The sequence below is a fragment of the Brachyhypopomus gauderio genome, chromosome 1 (assembly GCF_052324685.1).
Source record: "Brachyhypopomus gauderio isolate BG-103 chromosome 1, BGAUD_0.2, whole genome shotgun sequence".
Classification (NCBI taxonomy): domain Eukaryota; kingdom Metazoa; phylum Chordata; class Actinopteri; order Gymnotiformes; family Hypopomidae; genus Brachyhypopomus; species Brachyhypopomus gauderio.
Genome location: NC_135211.1, coordinates 157,305 through 173,704, shown reverse-complemented (window position 1 = coordinate 173,704; position 16,400 = coordinate 157,305). Strand labels below are relative to the sequence as shown.

General features: G+C 41.6%; 20 non-coding genes across 20 annotated transcripts; 11 read left to right on the top strand and 9 right to left on the bottom strand.

The window, feature by feature from the left end:
• Positions 1–359: 359 nt before the first annotated feature.
• On the top strand, positions 360–433 carry trnan-guu (transfer RNA asparagine (anticodon GUU)). Its single transcript has one exon. It is a non-coding gene; the product is annotated as a tRNA-Asn (tRNA).
• Positions 434–522: 89 nt separating this feature from the next.
• trnak-cuu (transfer RNA lysine (anticodon CUU)) lies at positions 523–595 on the bottom strand. Its single transcript has one exon. It is a non-coding gene; the product is annotated as a tRNA-Lys (tRNA).
• A 1,154-nt stretch (positions 596–1,749) lies between these two features.
• On the top strand, positions 1,750–1,823 carry trnan-guu (transfer RNA asparagine (anticodon GUU)). The gene has a single exon. It is a non-coding gene; the product is annotated as a tRNA-Asn (tRNA).
• Positions 1,824–1,912: 89 nt separating this feature from the next.
• On the bottom strand, positions 1,913–1,985 carry trnak-cuu (transfer RNA lysine (anticodon CUU)). The gene has a single exon. It is a non-coding gene; the product is annotated as a tRNA-Lys (tRNA).
• A 1,154-nt stretch (positions 1,986–3,139) lies between these two features.
• On the top strand, positions 3,140–3,213 carry trnan-guu (transfer RNA asparagine (anticodon GUU)). Its single transcript has one exon. It is a non-coding gene; the product is annotated as a tRNA-Asn (tRNA).
• An 89-nt stretch (positions 3,214–3,302) lies between these two features.
• trnak-cuu (transfer RNA lysine (anticodon CUU)) lies at positions 3,303–3,375 on the bottom strand. Its single transcript has one exon. It is a non-coding gene; the product is annotated as a tRNA-Lys (tRNA).
• Positions 3,376–4,529: 1,154 nt separating this feature from the next.
• Positions 4,530–4,603, top strand: trnan-guu (transfer RNA asparagine (anticodon GUU)). The gene has a single exon. It is a non-coding gene; the product is annotated as a tRNA-Asn (tRNA).
• An 89-nt stretch (positions 4,604–4,692) lies between these two features.
• trnak-cuu (transfer RNA lysine (anticodon CUU)) lies at positions 4,693–4,765 on the bottom strand. Its single transcript has one exon. It is a non-coding gene; the product is annotated as a tRNA-Lys (tRNA).
• Positions 4,766–5,919: 1,154 nt separating this feature from the next.
• On the top strand, positions 5,920–5,993 carry trnan-guu (transfer RNA asparagine (anticodon GUU)). Its single transcript has one exon. It is a non-coding gene; the product is annotated as a tRNA-Asn (tRNA).
• An 89-nt stretch (positions 5,994–6,082) lies between these two features.
• On the bottom strand, positions 6,083–6,155 carry trnak-cuu (transfer RNA lysine (anticodon CUU)). Its single transcript has one exon. It is a non-coding gene; the product is annotated as a tRNA-Lys (tRNA).
• Positions 6,156–7,309: 1,154 nt separating this feature from the next.
• Positions 7,310–7,383, top strand: trnan-guu (transfer RNA asparagine (anticodon GUU)). The gene has a single exon. It is a non-coding gene; the product is annotated as a tRNA-Asn (tRNA).
• An 89-nt stretch (positions 7,384–7,472) lies between these two features.
• trnak-cuu (transfer RNA lysine (anticodon CUU)) lies at positions 7,473–7,545 on the bottom strand. The gene has a single exon. It is a non-coding gene; the product is annotated as a tRNA-Lys (tRNA).
• A 2,544-nt stretch (positions 7,546–10,089) lies between these two features.
• On the top strand, positions 10,090–10,163 carry trnan-guu (transfer RNA asparagine (anticodon GUU)). The gene has a single exon. It is a non-coding gene; the product is annotated as a tRNA-Asn (tRNA).
• A 1,316-nt stretch (positions 10,164–11,479) lies between these two features.
• trnan-guu (transfer RNA asparagine (anticodon GUU)) lies at positions 11,480–11,553 on the top strand. Its single transcript has one exon. It is a non-coding gene; the product is annotated as a tRNA-Asn (tRNA).
• An 89-nt stretch (positions 11,554–11,642) lies between these two features.
• trnak-cuu (transfer RNA lysine (anticodon CUU)) lies at positions 11,643–11,715 on the bottom strand. Its single transcript has one exon. It is a non-coding gene; the product is annotated as a tRNA-Lys (tRNA).
• A 1,154-nt stretch (positions 11,716–12,869) lies between these two features.
• On the top strand, positions 12,870–12,943 carry trnan-guu (transfer RNA asparagine (anticodon GUU)). Its single transcript has one exon. It is a non-coding gene; the product is annotated as a tRNA-Asn (tRNA).
• Positions 12,944–13,032: 89 nt separating this feature from the next.
• On the bottom strand, positions 13,033–13,105 carry trnak-cuu (transfer RNA lysine (anticodon CUU)). Its single transcript has one exon. It is a non-coding gene; the product is annotated as a tRNA-Lys (tRNA).
• Positions 13,106–14,259: 1,154 nt separating this feature from the next.
• Positions 14,260–14,333, top strand: trnan-guu (transfer RNA asparagine (anticodon GUU)). Its single transcript has one exon. It is a non-coding gene; the product is annotated as a tRNA-Asn (tRNA).
• Positions 14,334–15,649: 1,316 nt separating this feature from the next.
• Positions 15,650–15,723, top strand: trnan-guu (transfer RNA asparagine (anticodon GUU)). Its single transcript has one exon. It is a non-coding gene; the product is annotated as a tRNA-Asn (tRNA).
• Positions 15,724–15,812: 89 nt separating this feature from the next.
• Positions 15,813–15,885, bottom strand: trnak-cuu (transfer RNA lysine (anticodon CUU)). The gene has a single exon. It is a non-coding gene; the product is annotated as a tRNA-Lys (tRNA).
• Positions 15,886–16,400: the final 515 nt, after the last annotated feature.

Below are 16,400 nucleotides of genomic sequence, written 5' to 3'. Positions count from 1 at the left end.
ATAAATAATTTCAAAAGCGTCTTATCTAAGAGGACATAACCCTGCAACTGAAGGCAAGGGAGCTACACTGTGTAAACTGGTGAAAATCATACACATTCCGATGACTGGTGGACAAAAGGATCAAAACTTTGACAGGAAAAGGGTCTACAAACTGACCTTTTGTTTGAAGACCTGGAGGTCTTGACAAGTGAGAAATTGAAGGAAGGGCGAATTTTAGACAAGCTAGCAGAAAAGTGTGAGTGACATTGATGTTGCATCCTTTATGCATTGGCTCATTTCATCAAAAGCCAGCAAACAGGAGGAATGTGCTTGTTGGGTTTTTCTTTTGAGGAAGAACTATGTAAGCACAGCAGCATCTGGTCTCTGTGGCGCAATCGGTTAGCGCGTTCGGCTGTTAACCGAAAGGATGGTGGTTCGAGCCCACCCAGGGACGATGTATGTTCCTTTCTCTTCTTTTTTAGACGTATTTTGTGCAAACAGATTAACTAAATTTCAACATTTCACTCAAACAAATCAGCCTCTCGCCCAACGTGGGGCTCGAACCCACGACCCTGAGATTAAGAGTCTCATGCTCTACCGACTGAGCTAGCCGGGCGATTTTTGTAGGACCCCAAAGGCACTTGCTGTCGCCACATGTTGACATGTTGAGCAGGACCTGAGCTATGTTTGTGGAATTTGTGCAGAAACTAAAGACCTTCACCCTTAAACATTCACTAAACCTGGTGCATGATCTCACATCCCAGAGATTGAGAATCTGGCAAACTAACAATCGAACTGGTCAGGTAACAGCAGCATTTGAAGTGGGGTCAAAAATGTACCATTAAAGGCACTTGACATCTCAGCTCAGTTTCGTTGCATAGCCTCTTTATAGTTGTTGAAAAAACGTTTTGTAGCGGAAGAAAACATTAATTTACTGGAAGACAATCTAGTGATCGCTCTTAATATCAAAGTAAAACATGTACTCTGTCCTGATAAAATTTTGAGCATGTGCATTTCACCTTGGGATTTAAAGTGTTTCCCTTTAGTCTGAGTACATCAGCTGAAGGCAGCTTAACTTCTTTTTTGGTTCTTGAAGTCTTTTTTTATTCTCATCCGAAAGGCATAGCCTATTCTGTTCCAGAAAACATTGGGGATTCCAATGTATCAATGACCTAGTTGGGAAAATAATTGCTGAACTCTGTAATGATCCTGATCTCAGCAGTACCAAGTGCCACAAAGGTCCACAAATCAGTTTACTCATGTATTTTATTGCCTATGGTTTGGTTTGTAAATGTGTGTTGGTGATATGGATGCATTCATGATAGCACATTTTCTGGACAAAATGCGTCTTGGAGCAGCTCCTGCAGTGCTTCCATCAAATCTGTTTTGAATAGGTTTTGGGTGCATTTTCACAAATAATTTCAAAAGCGTCTTATCTAAGAGGACATAACCCTGCAACTGAAGGCAAGGGAGCTACACTGTGTAAACTGGTGAAAATCATACACATTCCGATGACTGGTGGACAAAAGGATCAAAACTTTGACAGGAAAAGGGTCTACAAACTGACCTTTTGTTTGAAGACCTGCAGGTCTTGACAAGTGAGAAATTGAAGGAAGGGCGAATTTTAGACAAGCTAGCAGAAAAGTGTGAGTGACATTGATGTTGCATCCTTTATGCATTGGCTCATTTCATCAAAAGCCAGCAAACAGGAGGAATGTGCTTGTTGGGTTTTTCTTTTGAGGAAGAACTATGTAAGCACAGCAGCATCTGGTCTCTGTGGCGCAATCGGTTAGCGCGTTCGGCTGTTAACCGAAAGGATGGTGGTTCGAGCCCACCCAGGGACGATGTATGTTCCTTTCTCTTCTTTTTTAGACGTATTTTGTGCAAACAGATTAACTAAATTTCAACATTTCACTCAAACAAATCAGCCTCTCGCCCAACGTGGGGCTCGAACCCACGACCCTGAGATTAAGAGTCTCATGCTCTACCGACTGAGCTAGCCGGGCGATTTTTGTAGGACCCCAAAAGCACTTGCTGTCGCCACATGTTGACATGTTGAGCAGGACCTGAGCTATGTTTGTGGAATTTGTGCAGAGACTAAAGACCTTCACCCTTAAACATTCACTAAACCTGGTGCATGATCTCACATCCCAGAGATTGAGAATCTGGCAAACTAACAATCGAACTGGTCAGGTAACAGCAGCATTTGAAGTGGGGTCAAAAAGGTACCATTAAAGGCACTTGACATCCCAGCTCAGTTTCGTTGCATAGCCTCTTTATAGTTGTTGAAAAAACGTTTTGTAGCGGAAGAAAACATTAATTTACTGGAAGACAATCCAGTGATCGCTCTTAATATCAAAGTAAAACATGTACTCTGTCCTGATAAAATTTTGAGCATGTGCATTTCACCTTGGGATTTAAAGTGTTTCCCTTTAGTCTGAGTACATCAGCTGAAGGCAGCTTAACTTCTTTTTTGGTTCTTGAAGTCTTTTTTTATTCTCATCCGAAAGGCATAGCCTATTCTGTTCCAGAAAACATTGGGGATTCCAATGTATCAATGACCTAGTTGGGAAAATAATTGCTGAACTCTGTAATGATCCTGATCTCAGCAGTACCAAGTGCCACAAAGGTCCACAAATCAGTTTACTCATGTATTTTATTGCCTATGGTTTGGTTTGTAAATGTGTGTTGGTGATATGGATGCATTCATGATAGCACATTTTCTGGACAAAATGCGTCTTGGAGCAGCTCCTGCAGTGCTTCCATCAAATCTGTTTTGAATAGGTTTTGGGTGCATTTTCACAAATAATTTCAAAAGCGTCTTATCTAAGAGGACATAACCCTGCAACTGAAGGCAAGGGAGCTACACTGTGTAAACTGGTGAAAATCATACACATTCCGATGACTGGTGGACAAAAGGATCAAAACTTTGACAGGAAAAGGGTCTACAAACTGACCTTTTGTTTGAAGACCTGCAGGTCTTGACAAGTGAGAAATTGAAGGAAGGGCGAATTTTAGACAAGCTAGCAGAAAAGTGTGAGTGACATTGATGTTGCATCCTTTATGCATTGGCTCATTTCATCAAAAGCCAGCAAACAGGAGGAATGTGCTTGTTGGGTTTTTCTTTTGAGGAAGAACTATGTAAGCACAGCAGCATCTAGTCTCTGTGGCGCAATCGGTTAGCGCGTTCGGCTGTTAACCGAAAGGATGGTGGTTCGAGCCCACCCAGGGACGATGTATGTTCCTTTCTCTTCTTTTTTAGACGTATTTTGTGCAAACAGATTAACTAAATTTCAACATTTCACTCAAACAAATCAGCCTCTCGCCCAACGTGGGGCTCGAACCCACGACCCTGAGATTAAGAGTCTCATGCTCTATCGACTGAGCTAGCCGGGCGATTTTTGTAGGACCCCAAAGGCACTTGCTGTCGCCACATGTTGACATGTTGAGCAGGACCTGAGCTATGTTTGTGGAATTTGTGCAGAAATTAAAGACCTTCACCCTTAAACATTCACTAAACCTGGTGCATGATCTCACATCCCAGAGATTGAGAATCTGGCAAACTAACAATCGAACTGGTCAGGTAACAGCAGCATTTGAAGTGGGGTCAAAAAGGTACCATTAAAGGCACTTGACATCCCAGCTCAGTTTCGTTGCATAGCCTCTTTATAGTTGTTGAAAAAACGTTTTGTAGCGGAAGAAAACATTAATTTACTGGAAGACAATCCAGTGATCGCTCTTAATATCAAAGTAAAACATGTACTCTGTCCTGATAAAATTTTGAGCATGTGCATTTCACCTTGGGATTTAAAGTGTTTCCCTTTAGTCTGAGTACATCAGCTGAAGGCAGCTTAACTTCTTTTTTGGTTCTTGAAGTCTTTTTTTATTCTCATCCGAAAGGCATAGCCTATTCTGTTCCAGAAAACATTGGGGATTCCAATGTATCAATGACCTAGTTGGGAAAATAATTGCTGAACTCTGTAATGATCCTGATCTCAGCAGTACCAAGTGCCACAAAGGTCCACAAATCAGTTTACTCATGTATTTTATTGCCTATGGTTTGGTTTGTAAATGTGTGTTGGTGATATGGATGCATTCATGATAGCACATTTCCTGGACAAAATGCGTCTTGGAGCAGCTCCTGCAGTGCTTCCATCAAATCTGTTTTGAATAGGTTTTGGGTGCATTTTCATAAATAATTTCAAAAGCGTCTTATCTAAGAGGACATAACCCTGCAACTGAAGGCAAGGGAGCTACACTGTGTAAACTGGTGAAAATCATACACATTCCGATGACTGGTGGACAAAAGGATCAAAACTTTGACAGGAAAAGGGTCTACAAACTGACCTTTTGTTTGAAGACCTGGAGGTCTTGACAAGTGAGAAATTGAAGGAAGGGCGAATTTTAGACAAGCTAGCAGAAAAGTGTGAGTGACATTGATGTTGCATCCTTTATGCATTGGCTCATTTCATCAAAAGCCAGCAAACAGGAGGAATGTGCTTGTTGGGTTTTTCTTTTGAGGAAGAACTATGTAAGCACAGCAGCATCTGGTCTCTGTGGCGCAATCGGTTAGCGCGTTCGGCTGTTAACCGAAAGGATGGTGGTTCGAGCCCACCCAGGGACGATGTATGTTCCTTTCTCTTCTTTTTTAGACGTATTTTGTGCAAACAGATTAACTAAATTTCAACATTTCACTCAAACAAATCAGCCTCTCGCCCAACGTGGGGCTCGAACCCACGACCCTGAGATTAAGAGTCTCATGCTCTACCGACTGAGCTAGCCGGGCGATTTTTGTAGGACCCCAAAGGCACTTGCTGTCGCCACATGTTGACATGTTGAGCAGGACCTGAGCTATGTTTGTGGAATTTGTGCAGAAACTAAAGACCTTCACCCTTAAACATTCACTAAACCTGGTGCATGATCTCACATCCCAGAGATTGAGAATCTGGCAAACTAACAATCGAACTGGTCAGGTAACAGCAGCATTTGAAGTGGGGTCAAAAATGTACCATTAAAGGCACTTGACATCTCAGCTCAGTTTCGTTGCATAGCCTCTTTATAGTTGTTGAAAAAACGTTTTGTAGCGGAAGAAAACATTAATTTACTGGAAGACAATCTAGTGATCGCTCTTAATATCAAAGTAAAACATGTACTCTGTCCTGATAAAATTTTGAGCATGTGCATTTCACCTTGGGATTTAAAGTGTTTCCCTTTAGTCTGAGTACATCAGCTGAAGGCAGCTTAACTTCTTTTTTGGTTCTTGAAGTCTTTTTTTATTCTCATCCGAAAGGCATAGCCTATTCTGTTCCAGAAAACATTGGGGATTCCAATGTATCAATGACCTAGTTGGGAAAATAATTGCTGAACTCTGTAATGATCCTGATCTCAGCAGTACCAAGTGCCACAAAGGTCCACAAATCAGTTTACTCATGTATTTTATTGCCTATGGTTTGGTTTGTAAATGTGTGTTGGTGATATGGATGCATTCATGATAGCACATTTTCTGGACAAAATGCGTCTTGGAGCAGCTCCTGCAGTGCTTCCATCAAATCTGTTTTGAATAGGTTTTGGGTGCATTTTCACAAATAATTTCAAAAGCGTCTTATCTAAGAGGACATAACCCTGCAACTGAAGGCAAGGGAGCTACACTGTGTAAACTGGTGAAAATCATACACATTCCGATGACTGGTGGACAAAAGGATCAAAACTTTGACAGGAAAAGGGTCTACAAACTGACCTTTTGTTTGAAGACCTGCAGGTCTTGACAAGTGAGAAATTGAAGGAAGGGCGAATTTTAGACAAGCTAGCAGAAAAGTGTGAGTGACATTGATGTTGCATCCTTTATGCATTGGCTCATTTCATCAAAAGCCAGCAAACAGGAGGAATGTGCTTGTTGGGTTTTTCTTTTGAGGAAGAACTATGTAAGCACAGCAGCATCTGGTCTCTGTGGCGCAATCGGTTAGCGCGTTCGGCTGTTAACCGAAAGGATGGTGGTTCGAGCCCACCCAGGGACGATGTATGTTCCTTTCTCTTCTTTTTTAGACGTATTTTGTGCAAACAGATTAACTAAATTTCAACATTTCACTCAAACAAATCAGCCTCTCGCCCAACGTGGGGCTCGAACCCACGACCCTGAGATTAAGAGTCTCATGCTCTACCGACTGAGCTAGCCGGGCGATTTTTGTAGGACCCCAAAAGCACTTGCTGTCGCCACATGTTGACATGTTGAGCAGGACCTGAGCTATGTTTGTGGAATTTGTGCAGAGACTAAAGACCTTCACCCTTAAACATTCACTAAACCTGGTGCATGATCTCACATCCCAGAGATTGAGAATCTGGCAAACTAACAATCGAACTGGTCAGGTAACAGCAGCATTTGAAGTGGGGTCAAAAAGGTACCATTAAAGGCACTTGACATCCCAGCTCAGTTTCGTTGCATAGCCTCTTTATAGTTGTTGAAAAAACGTTTTGTAGCGGAAGAAAACATTAATTTACTGGAAGACAATCCAGTGATCGCTCTTAATATCAAAGTAAAACATGTACTCTGTCCTGATAAAATTTTGAGCATGTGCATTTCACCTTGGGATTTAAAGTGTTTCCCTTTAGTCTGAGTACATCAGCTGAAGGCAGCTTAACTTCTTTTTTGGTTCTTGAAGTCTTTTTTTATTCTCATCCGAAAGGCATAGCCTATTCTGTTCCAGAAAACATTGGGGATTCCAATGTATCAATGACCTAGTTGGGAAAATAATTGCTGAACTCTGTAATGATCCTGATCTCAGCAGTACCAAGTGCCACAAAGGTCCACAAATCAGTTTACTCATGTATTTTATTGCCTATGGTTTGGTTTGTAAATGTGTGTTGGTGATATGGATGCATTCATGATAGCACATTTTCTGGACAAAATGCGTCTTGGAGCAGCTCCTGCAGTGCTTCCATCAAATCTGTTTTGAATAGGTTTTGGGTGCATTTTCACAAATAATTTCAAAAGCGTCTTATCTAAGAGGACATAACCCTGCAACTGAAGGCAAGGGAGCTACACTGTGTAAACTGGTGAAAATCATACACATTCCGATGACTGGTGGACAAAAGGATCAAAACTTTGACAGGAAAAGGGTCTACAAACTGACCTTTTGTTTGAAGACCTGCAGGTCTTGACAAGTGAGAAATTGAAGGAAGGGCGAATTTTAGACAAGCTAGCAGAAAAGTGTGAGTGACATTGATGTTGCATCCTTTATGCATTGGCTCATTTCATCAAAAGCCAGCAAACAGGAGGAATGTGCTTGTTGGGTTTTTCTTTTGAGGAAGAACTATGTAAGCACAGCAGCATCTAGTCTCTGTGGCGCAATCGGTTAGCGCGTTCGGCTGTTAACCGAAAGGATGGTGGTTCGAGCCCACCCAGGGACGATGTATGTTCCTTTCTCTTCTTTTTTAGACGTATTTTGTGCAAACAGATTAACTAAATTTCAACATTTCACTCAAACAAATCAGCCTCTCGCCCAACGTGGGGCTCGAACCCACGACCCTGAGATTAAGAGTCTCATGCTCTATCGACTGAGCTAGCCGGGCGATTTTTGTAGGACCCCAAAGGCACTTGCTGTCGCCACATGTTGACATGTTGAGCAGGACCTGAGCTATGTTTGTGGAATTTGTGCAGAAATTAAAGACCTTCACCCTTAAACATTCACTAAACCTGGTGCATGATCTCACATCCCAGAGATTGAGAATCTGGCAAACTAACAATCGAACTGGTCAGGTAACAGCAGCATTTGAAGTGGGGTCAAAAAGGTACCATTAAAGGCACTTGACATCCCAGCTCAGTTTCGTTGCATAGCCTCTTTATAGTTGTTGAAAAAACGTTTTGTAGCGGAAGAAAACATTAATTTACTGGAAGACAATCCAGTGATCGCTCTTAATATCAAAGTAAAACATGTACTCTGTCCTGATAAAATTTTGAGCATGTGCATTTCACCTTGGGATTTAAAGTGTTTCCCTTTAGTCTGAGTACATCAGCTGAAGGCAGCTTAACTTCTTTTTTGGTTCTTGAAGTCTTTTTTTATTCTCATCCGAAAGGCATAGCCTATTCTGTTCCAGAAAACATTGGGGATTCCAATGTATCAATGACCTAGTTGGGAAAATAATTGCTGAACTCTGTAATGATCCTGATCTCAGCAGTACCAAGTGCCACAAAGGTCCACAAATCAGTTTACTCATGTATTTTATTGCCTATGGTTTGGTTTGTAAATGTGTGTTGGTGATATGGATGCATTCATGATAGCACATTTTCTGGACAAAATGCGTCTTGGAGCAGCTCCTGCAGTGCTTCCATCAAATCTGTTTTGAATAGGTTTTGGGTGCATTTTCACAAATAATTTCAAAAGCGTCTTATCTAAGACGACATAACCCTGCAACTGAAGGCAAGGGAGCTACACTGTGTAAACTGGTGAAAATCATACACATTCCGATGACTGGTGGACAAAAGGATCAAAACTTTGACAGGAAAAGGGTCTACAAACTGACCTTTTGTTTGAAGACCTGGAGGTCTTGACAAGTGAGAAATTGAAGGAAGGGCGAATTTTAGACAAGCTAGCAGAAAAGTGTGAGTGACATTGATGTTGCATCCTTTATGCATTGGCTCATTTCATCAAAAGCCAGCAAACAGGAGGAATGTGCTTGTTGGGTTTTTCTTTTGAGGAAGAACTATGTAAGCACAGCAGCATCTGGTCTCTGTGGCGCAATCGGTTAGTGCGTTCGGCTGTTAACCGAAAGGATGGTGGTTCGAGCCCACCCAGGGACGATGTATGTTCCTTTCTCTTCTTTTTTAGACGTATTTTGTGCAAACAGATTAACTAAATTTCAACATTTCACTCAAACAAATCAGCCTCTCGCCCAACATGGGGCTCGAACTCACGACCCTGAGATTAAGAGTCTCATGCTCTACCGACTGAGCTAGCCGGGCGATTTTTGTAGGACCCCAAAGGCACTTGCTGTCGCCACATGTTGACATGTTGAGCAGGACCTGAGCTATGTTTGTGGAATTTGTGCAGAAATTAAAGACCTTCACCCTTAAACATTCACTAAACCTGGTGCATGATCTCACATCCCAGAGATTGAGAATCTGGCAAACTAACAATCGAACTGGTCAGGTAACAGCAGCATTTGAAGTGGGGTCAAAAAGGTACCATTAAAGGCACTTGACATCCCAGCTCAGTTTCGTTGCATAGCCTCTTTATAGTTGTTGAAAAAACGTTTTGTAGCGGAAGAAAACATTAATTTACTGGAAGACAATCCATTGATCACTCTTAATATCAAAGTAAAACATGTACTCTGTCCTGATAAAATTTTGAGCATGTGCATTTCACCTTGGGATTTAAAGTGTTTCCCTTTAGTCTGAGTACATCAGCTGAAGGCAGCTTAACTTCTTTTTTGGTTTTTGAAGTCTTTTTTTATTCTCATCCGAAAGGCATAGCCTATTCTGTTCCAGAAAACATTGGGGATTCCAATGTATCAATGACCTAGTTGGGAAAATAATTGCTGAACTCTGTAATGATCCTGATCTCAGCAGTACCAAGTGCCACAAAGGTCCACAAATCAGTTTACTCATGTATTTTATTGCCTATGGTTTGGTTTGTAAATGTGTGTTGGTGATATGGATGCATTCATGATAGCACATTTTCTGGACAAAATGCGTCTTGGAGCAGCTCCTGCAGTGCTTCCATCAAATCTGTTTTGAATAGGTTTTGGGTGCATTTTCACAAATAATTTCAAAAGCGTCTTATCTAAGACGACATAACCCTGCAACTGAAGGCAAGGGAGCTACACTGTGTAAACTGGTGAAAATCATACACATTCCGATGACTGGTGGACAAAAGGATCAAAACTTTGACAGGAAAAGGGTCTACAAACTGACCTTTTGTTTGAAGACCTGGAGGTCTTGACAAGTGAGAAATTGAAGGAAGGGCGAATTTTAGACAAGCTAGCAGAAAAGTGTGAGTGACATTGATGTTGCATCCTTTATGCATTGGCTCATTTCATCAAAAGCCAGCAAACAGGAGGAATGTGCTTGTTGGGTTTTTCTTTTGAGGAAGAACTATGTAAGCACAGCAGCATCTGGTCTCTGTGGCGCAATCGGTTAGCGCGTTCGGCTGTTAACCGAAAGGATGGTGGTTCGAGCCCACCCAGGGACGATGTATGTTCCTTTCTCTTCTTTTTTAGACGTATTTTGTGCAAACAGATTAACTAAATTTCAACATTTCACTCAAACAAATCAGCCTCTCGCCCAACATGGGGCTCGAACTCACGACCCTGAGATTAAGAGTCTCATGCTCTACCGACTGAGCTAGCCGGGCGATTTTTGTAGGACCCCAAAGGCACTTGCTGTCACCACATGTTGACATGTTGAGCAGGACCTGAGCTATGTTTGTGGAATTTGTGCAGAAATTAAAGACCTTCACCCTTAAACATTCACTAAACCTGGTGCATGATCTCACATCCCAGAGATTGAGAATCTGGCAAACTAACAATCGAACTGGTCAGGTAACAGCAGCATTTGAAGTGGGGTCAAAAAGGTACCATTAAAGGCACTTGACATCCCAGCTCAGTTTCGTTGCATAGCCTCTTTATAGTTGTTGAAAAAACGTTTTGTAGCGGAAGAAAACATTAATTTACTGGAAGACAATCCATTGATCACTCTTAATATCAAAGTAAAACATGTACTCTGTCCTGATAAAATTTTGAGCATGTGCATTTCACCTTGGGATTTAAAGTGTTTCCCTTTAGTCTGAGTACATCAGCTGAAGGCAGCTTAACTTCTTTTTTGGTTCTTGAAGTCTTTTTTTATTCTCATCCGAAAGGCATAGCCTATTCTGTTCCAGAAAACATTGGGGATTCCAATGTATCAATGACCTAGTTGGGAAAATAATTGCTGAACTCTGTAATGATCCTGATCTCAGCAGTACCAAGTGCCACAAAGGTCCACAAATCAGTTTACTCATGTATTTTATTGCCTATGGTTTGGTTTGTAAATGTGTGTTGGTGATATGGATGCATTCATGATAGCACATTTTCTGGACAAAATGCGTCTTGGAGCAGCTCCTGCAGTGCTTCCATCAAATCTGTTTTGAATAGGTTTTGGGTGCATTTTCACAAATAATTTCAAAAGCGTCTTATCTAAGAGGACATAACCCTGCAACTGAAGGCAAGGGAGCTACACTGTGTAAACTGGTGAAAATCATACACATTCCGATGACTGGTGGACAAAAGGATCAAAACTTTGACAGGAAAAGGGTCTACAAACTGACCTTTTGTTTGAAGACCTGCAGGTCTTGACAAGTGAGAAATTGAAGGAAGGGCGAATTTTAGACAAGCTAGCAGAAAAGTGTGAGTGACATTGATGTTGCATCCTTTATGCATTGGCTCATTTCATCAAAAGCCAGCAAACAGGAGGAATGTGCTTGTTGGGTTTTTCTTTTGAGGAAGAACTATGTAAGCACAGCAGCATCTGGTCTCTGTGGCGCAATCGGTTAGCGCGTTCGGCTGTTAACCGAAAGGATGGTGGTTCGAGCCCACCCAGGGACGATGTATGTTCCTTTCTCTTCTTTTTTAGACGTATTTTGTGCAAACAGATTAACTAAATTTCAACATTTCACTCAAACAAATCAGCCTCTCGCCCAACGTGGGGCTCGAACCCACGACCCTGAGATTAAGAGTCTCATGCTCTACCGACTGAGCTAGCCGGGCGATTTTTGTAGGACCCCAAAGGCACTTGCTGTCGCCACATGTTGACATGTTGAGCAGGACCTGAGCTATGTTTGTGGAATTTGTGCAGAAATTAAAGACCTTCACCCTTAAACATTCACTAAACCTGGTGCATGATCTCACATCCCAGAGATTGAGAATCTGGCAAACTAACAATCGAACTGGTCAGGTAACAGCAGCATTTGAAGTGGGGTCAAAAAGGTACCATTAAAGGCACTTGACATCCCAGCTCAGTTTCGTTGCATAGCCTCTTTATAGTTGTTGAAAAAACGTTTTGTAGCGGAAGAAAACATTAATTTACTGGAAGACAATCCATTGATCACTCTTAATATCAAAGTAAAACATGTACTCTGTCCTGATAAAATTTTGAGCATGTGCATTTCACCTTGGGATTTAAAGTGTTTCCCTTTAGTCTGAGTACATCAGCTGAAGGCAGCTTAACTTCTTTTTTGGTTCTTGAAGTCTTTTTTTATTCTCATCCGAAAGGCATAGCCTATTCTGTTCCAGAAAACATTGGGGATTCCAATGTATCAATGACCTAGTTGGGAAAATAATTGCTGAACTCTGTAATGATCCTGATCTCAGCAGTACCAAGTGCCACAAAGGTCCACAAATCAGTTTACTCATGTATTTTATTGCCTATGGTTTGGTTTGTAAATGTGTGTTGGTGATATGGATGCATTCATGATAGCACATTTCCTGGACAAAATGCGTCTTGGAGCAGCTCCTGCAGTGCTTCCATCAAATCTGTTTTGAATAGGTTTTGGGTGCATTTTCATAAATAATTTCAAAAGCGTCTTATCTAAGAGGACATAACCCTGCAACTGAAGGCAAGGGAGCTACACTGTGTAAACTGGTGAAAATCATACACATTCCGATGACTGGTGGACAAAAGGATCAAAACTTTGACAGGAAAAGGGTCTACAAACTGACCTTTTGTTTGAAGACCTGGAGGTCTTGACAAGTGAGAAATTGAAGGAAGGGCGAATTTTAGACAAGCTAGCAGAAAAGTGTGAGTGACATTGATGTTGCATCCTTTATGCATTGGCTCATTTCATCAAAAGCCAGCAAACAGGAGGAATGTGCTTGTTGGGTTTTTCTTTTGAGGAAGAACTATGTAAGCACAGCAGCATCTGGTCTCTGTGGCGCAATCGGTTAGCGCGTTCGGCTGTTAACCGAAAGGATGGTGGTTCGAGCCCACCCAGGGACGATGTATGTTCCTTTCTCTTCTTTTTTAGACGTATTTTGTGCAAACAGATTAACTAAATTTCAACATTTCACTCAAACAAATCAGCCTCTCGCCCAACGTGGGGCTCGAACCCACGACCCTGAGATTAAGAGTCTCATGCTCTACCGACTGAGCTAGCCGGGCGATTTTTGTAGGACCCCAAAGGCACTTGCTGTCGCCACATGTTGACATGTTGAGCAGGACCTGAGCTATGTTTGTGGAATTTGTGCAGAAATTAAAGACCTTCACCCTTAAACATTCACTAAACCTGGTGCATGATCTCACATCCCAGAGATTGAGAATCTGGCAAACTAACAATCGAACTGGTCAGGTAACAGCAGCATTTGAAGTGGGGTCAAAAAGGTACCATTAAAGGCACTTGACATCCCAGCTCAGTTTCGTTGCATAGCCTCTTTATAGTTGTTGAAAAAACGTTTTGTAGCGGAAGAAAACATTAATTTACTGGAAGACAATCCAGTGATCGCTCTTAATATCAAAGTAAAACATGTACTCTGTCCTGATAAAATTTTGAGCATGTGCATTTCACCTTGGGATTTAAAGTGTTTCCCTTTAGTCTGAGTACATCAGCTGAAGGCAGCTTAACTTCTTTTTTGGTTCTTGAAGTCTTTTTTTATTCTCATCCGAAAGGCATAGCCTATTCTGTTCCAGAAAACATTGGGGATTCCAATGTATCAATGACCTAGTTGGGAAAATAATTGCTGAACTCTGTAATGATCCTGATCTCAGCAGTACCAAGTGCCACAAAGGTCCACAAATCAGTTTACTCATGTATTTTATTGCCTATGGTTTGGTTTGTAAATGTGTGTTGGTGATATGGATGCATTCATGATAGCACATTTTCTGGACAAAATGCGTCTTGGAGCAGCTCCTGCAGTGCTTCCATCAAATCTGTTTTGAATAGGTTTTGGGTGCATTTTCACAAATAATTTCAAAAGCGTCTTATCTAAGACGACATAACCCTGCAACTGAAGGCAAGGGAGCTACACTGTGTAAACTGGTGAAAATCATACACATTCCGATGACTGGTGGACAAAAGGATCAAAACTTTGACAGGAAAAGGGTCTACAAACTGACCTTTTGTTTGAAGACCTGCAGGTCTTGACAAGTGAGAAATTGAAGGAAGGGCGAATTTTAGACAAGCTAGCAGAAAAGTGTGAGTGACATTGATGTTGCATCCTTTATGCATTGGCTCATTTCATCAAAAGCCAGCAAACAGGAGGAATGTGCTTGTTGGGTTTTTCTTTTGAGGAAGAACTATGTAAGCACAGCAGCATCTGGTCTCTGTGGCGCAATCGGTTAGCGCGTTCGGCTGTTAACCGAAAGGATGGTGGTTCGAGCCCACCCAGGGACGATGTATGTTCCTTTCTCTTCTTTTTTAGACGTATTTTGTGCAAACAGATTAACTAAATTTCAACATTTCACTCAAACAAATCAGCCTCTCGCCCAACATGGGGCTCGAACTCACGACCCTGAGATTAAGAGTCTCATGCTCTACCGACTGAGCTAGCCGGGCGATTTTTGTAGGACCCCAAAGGCACTTGCTGTCGCCACATGTTGACATGTTGAGCAGGACCTGAGCTATGTTTGTGGAATTTGTGCAGAAACTAAAGACCTTCACCCTTAAACATTCACTAAACCTGGTGCATGATCTCACATCCCAGAGAATGAGAATCTGGCAAACTAACAATCGAACTGGTCAGGTAACAGCAGCATTTGAAGTGGGGTCAAAAAGGTACCATTAAAGGCACTTGACATCCCAGCTCAGTTTCGTTGCATAGCCTCTTTATAGTTGTTGAAAAAACGTTTTGTAGCGGAAGAAAACATTAATTTACTGGAAGACAATCCATTGATCACTCTTAATATCAAAGTAAAACATGTACTCTGTCCTGATAAAATTTTGAGCATGTGCATTTCACCTTGGGATTTAAAGTGTTTCCCTTTAGTCTGAGTACATCAGCTGAAGGCAGCTTAACTTCTTTTTTGGTTCTTGAAGTCTTTTTTTATTCTCATCCGAAAGGCATAGCCTATTCTGTTCCAGAAAACATTGGGGATTCCAATGTATCAATGACCTAGTTGGGAAAATAATTGCTGAACTCTGTAATGATCCTGATCTCAGCAGTACCAAGTGCCACAAAGGTCCACAAATCAGTTTACTCATGTATTTTATTGCCTATGGTTTGGTTTGTAAATGTGTGTTGGTGATATGGATGCATTCATGATAGCACATTTCCTGGACAAAATGCGTCTTGGAGCAGCTCCTGCAGTGCTTCCATCAAATCTGTTTTGAATAGGTTTTGGGTGCATTTTCATAAATAATTTCAAAAGCGTCTTATCTAAGAGGACATAACCCTGCAACTGAAGGCAAGGGAGCTACACTGTGTAAACTGGTGAAAATCATACACATTCCGATGACTGGTGGACAAAAGGATCAAAACTTTGACAGGAAAAGGGTCTACAAACTGACCTTTTGTTTGAAGACCTGGAGGTCTTGACAAGTGAGAAATTGAAGGAAGGGCGAATTTTAGACAAGCTAGCAGAAAAGTGTGAGTGACATTGATGTTGCATCCTTTATGCATTGGCTCATTTCATCAAAAGCCAGCAAACAGGAGGAATGTGCTTGTTGGGTTTTTCTTTTGAGGAAGAACTATGTAAGCACAGCAGCATCTGGTCTCTGTGGCGCAATCGGTTAGCGCGTTCGGCTGTTAACCGAAAGGATGGTGGTTCGAGCCCACCCAGGGACGATGTATGTTCCTTTCTCTTCTTTTTTAGACGTATTTTGTGCAAACAGATTAACTAAATTTCAACATTTCACTCAAACAAATCAGCCTCTCGCCCAACGTGGGGCTCGAACCCACGACCCTGAGATTAAGAGTCTCATGCTCTACCGACTGAGCTAGCCGGGCGATTTTTGTAGGACCCCAAAGGCACTTGCTGTCGCCACATGTTGACATGTTGAGCAGGACCTGAGCTATGTTTGTGGAATTTGTGCAGAAATTAAAGACCTTCACCCTTAAACATTCACTAAACCTGGTGCATGATCTCACATCCCAGAGATTGAGAATCTGGCAAACTAACAATCGAACTGGTCAGGTAACAGCAGCATTTGAAGTGGGGTCAAAAAGGTACCATTAAAGGCACTTGACATCCCAGCTCAGTTTCGTTGCATAGCCTCTTTATAGTTGTTGAAAAAACGTTTTGTAGCGGAAGAAAACATTAATTTACTGGAAGACAATCCAGTGATCGCTCTTAATATCAAAGTAAAACATGTACTCTGTCCTGATAAAATTTTGAGCATGTGCATTTCACCTTGGGATTTAAAGTGTTTCCCTTTAGTCTGAGTACATCAGCTGAAGGCAGCTTAACTTCTTTTTTGGTTCTTGAAGTCTTTTTTTATTCTCATCCGAAAGGCATAGCCTAT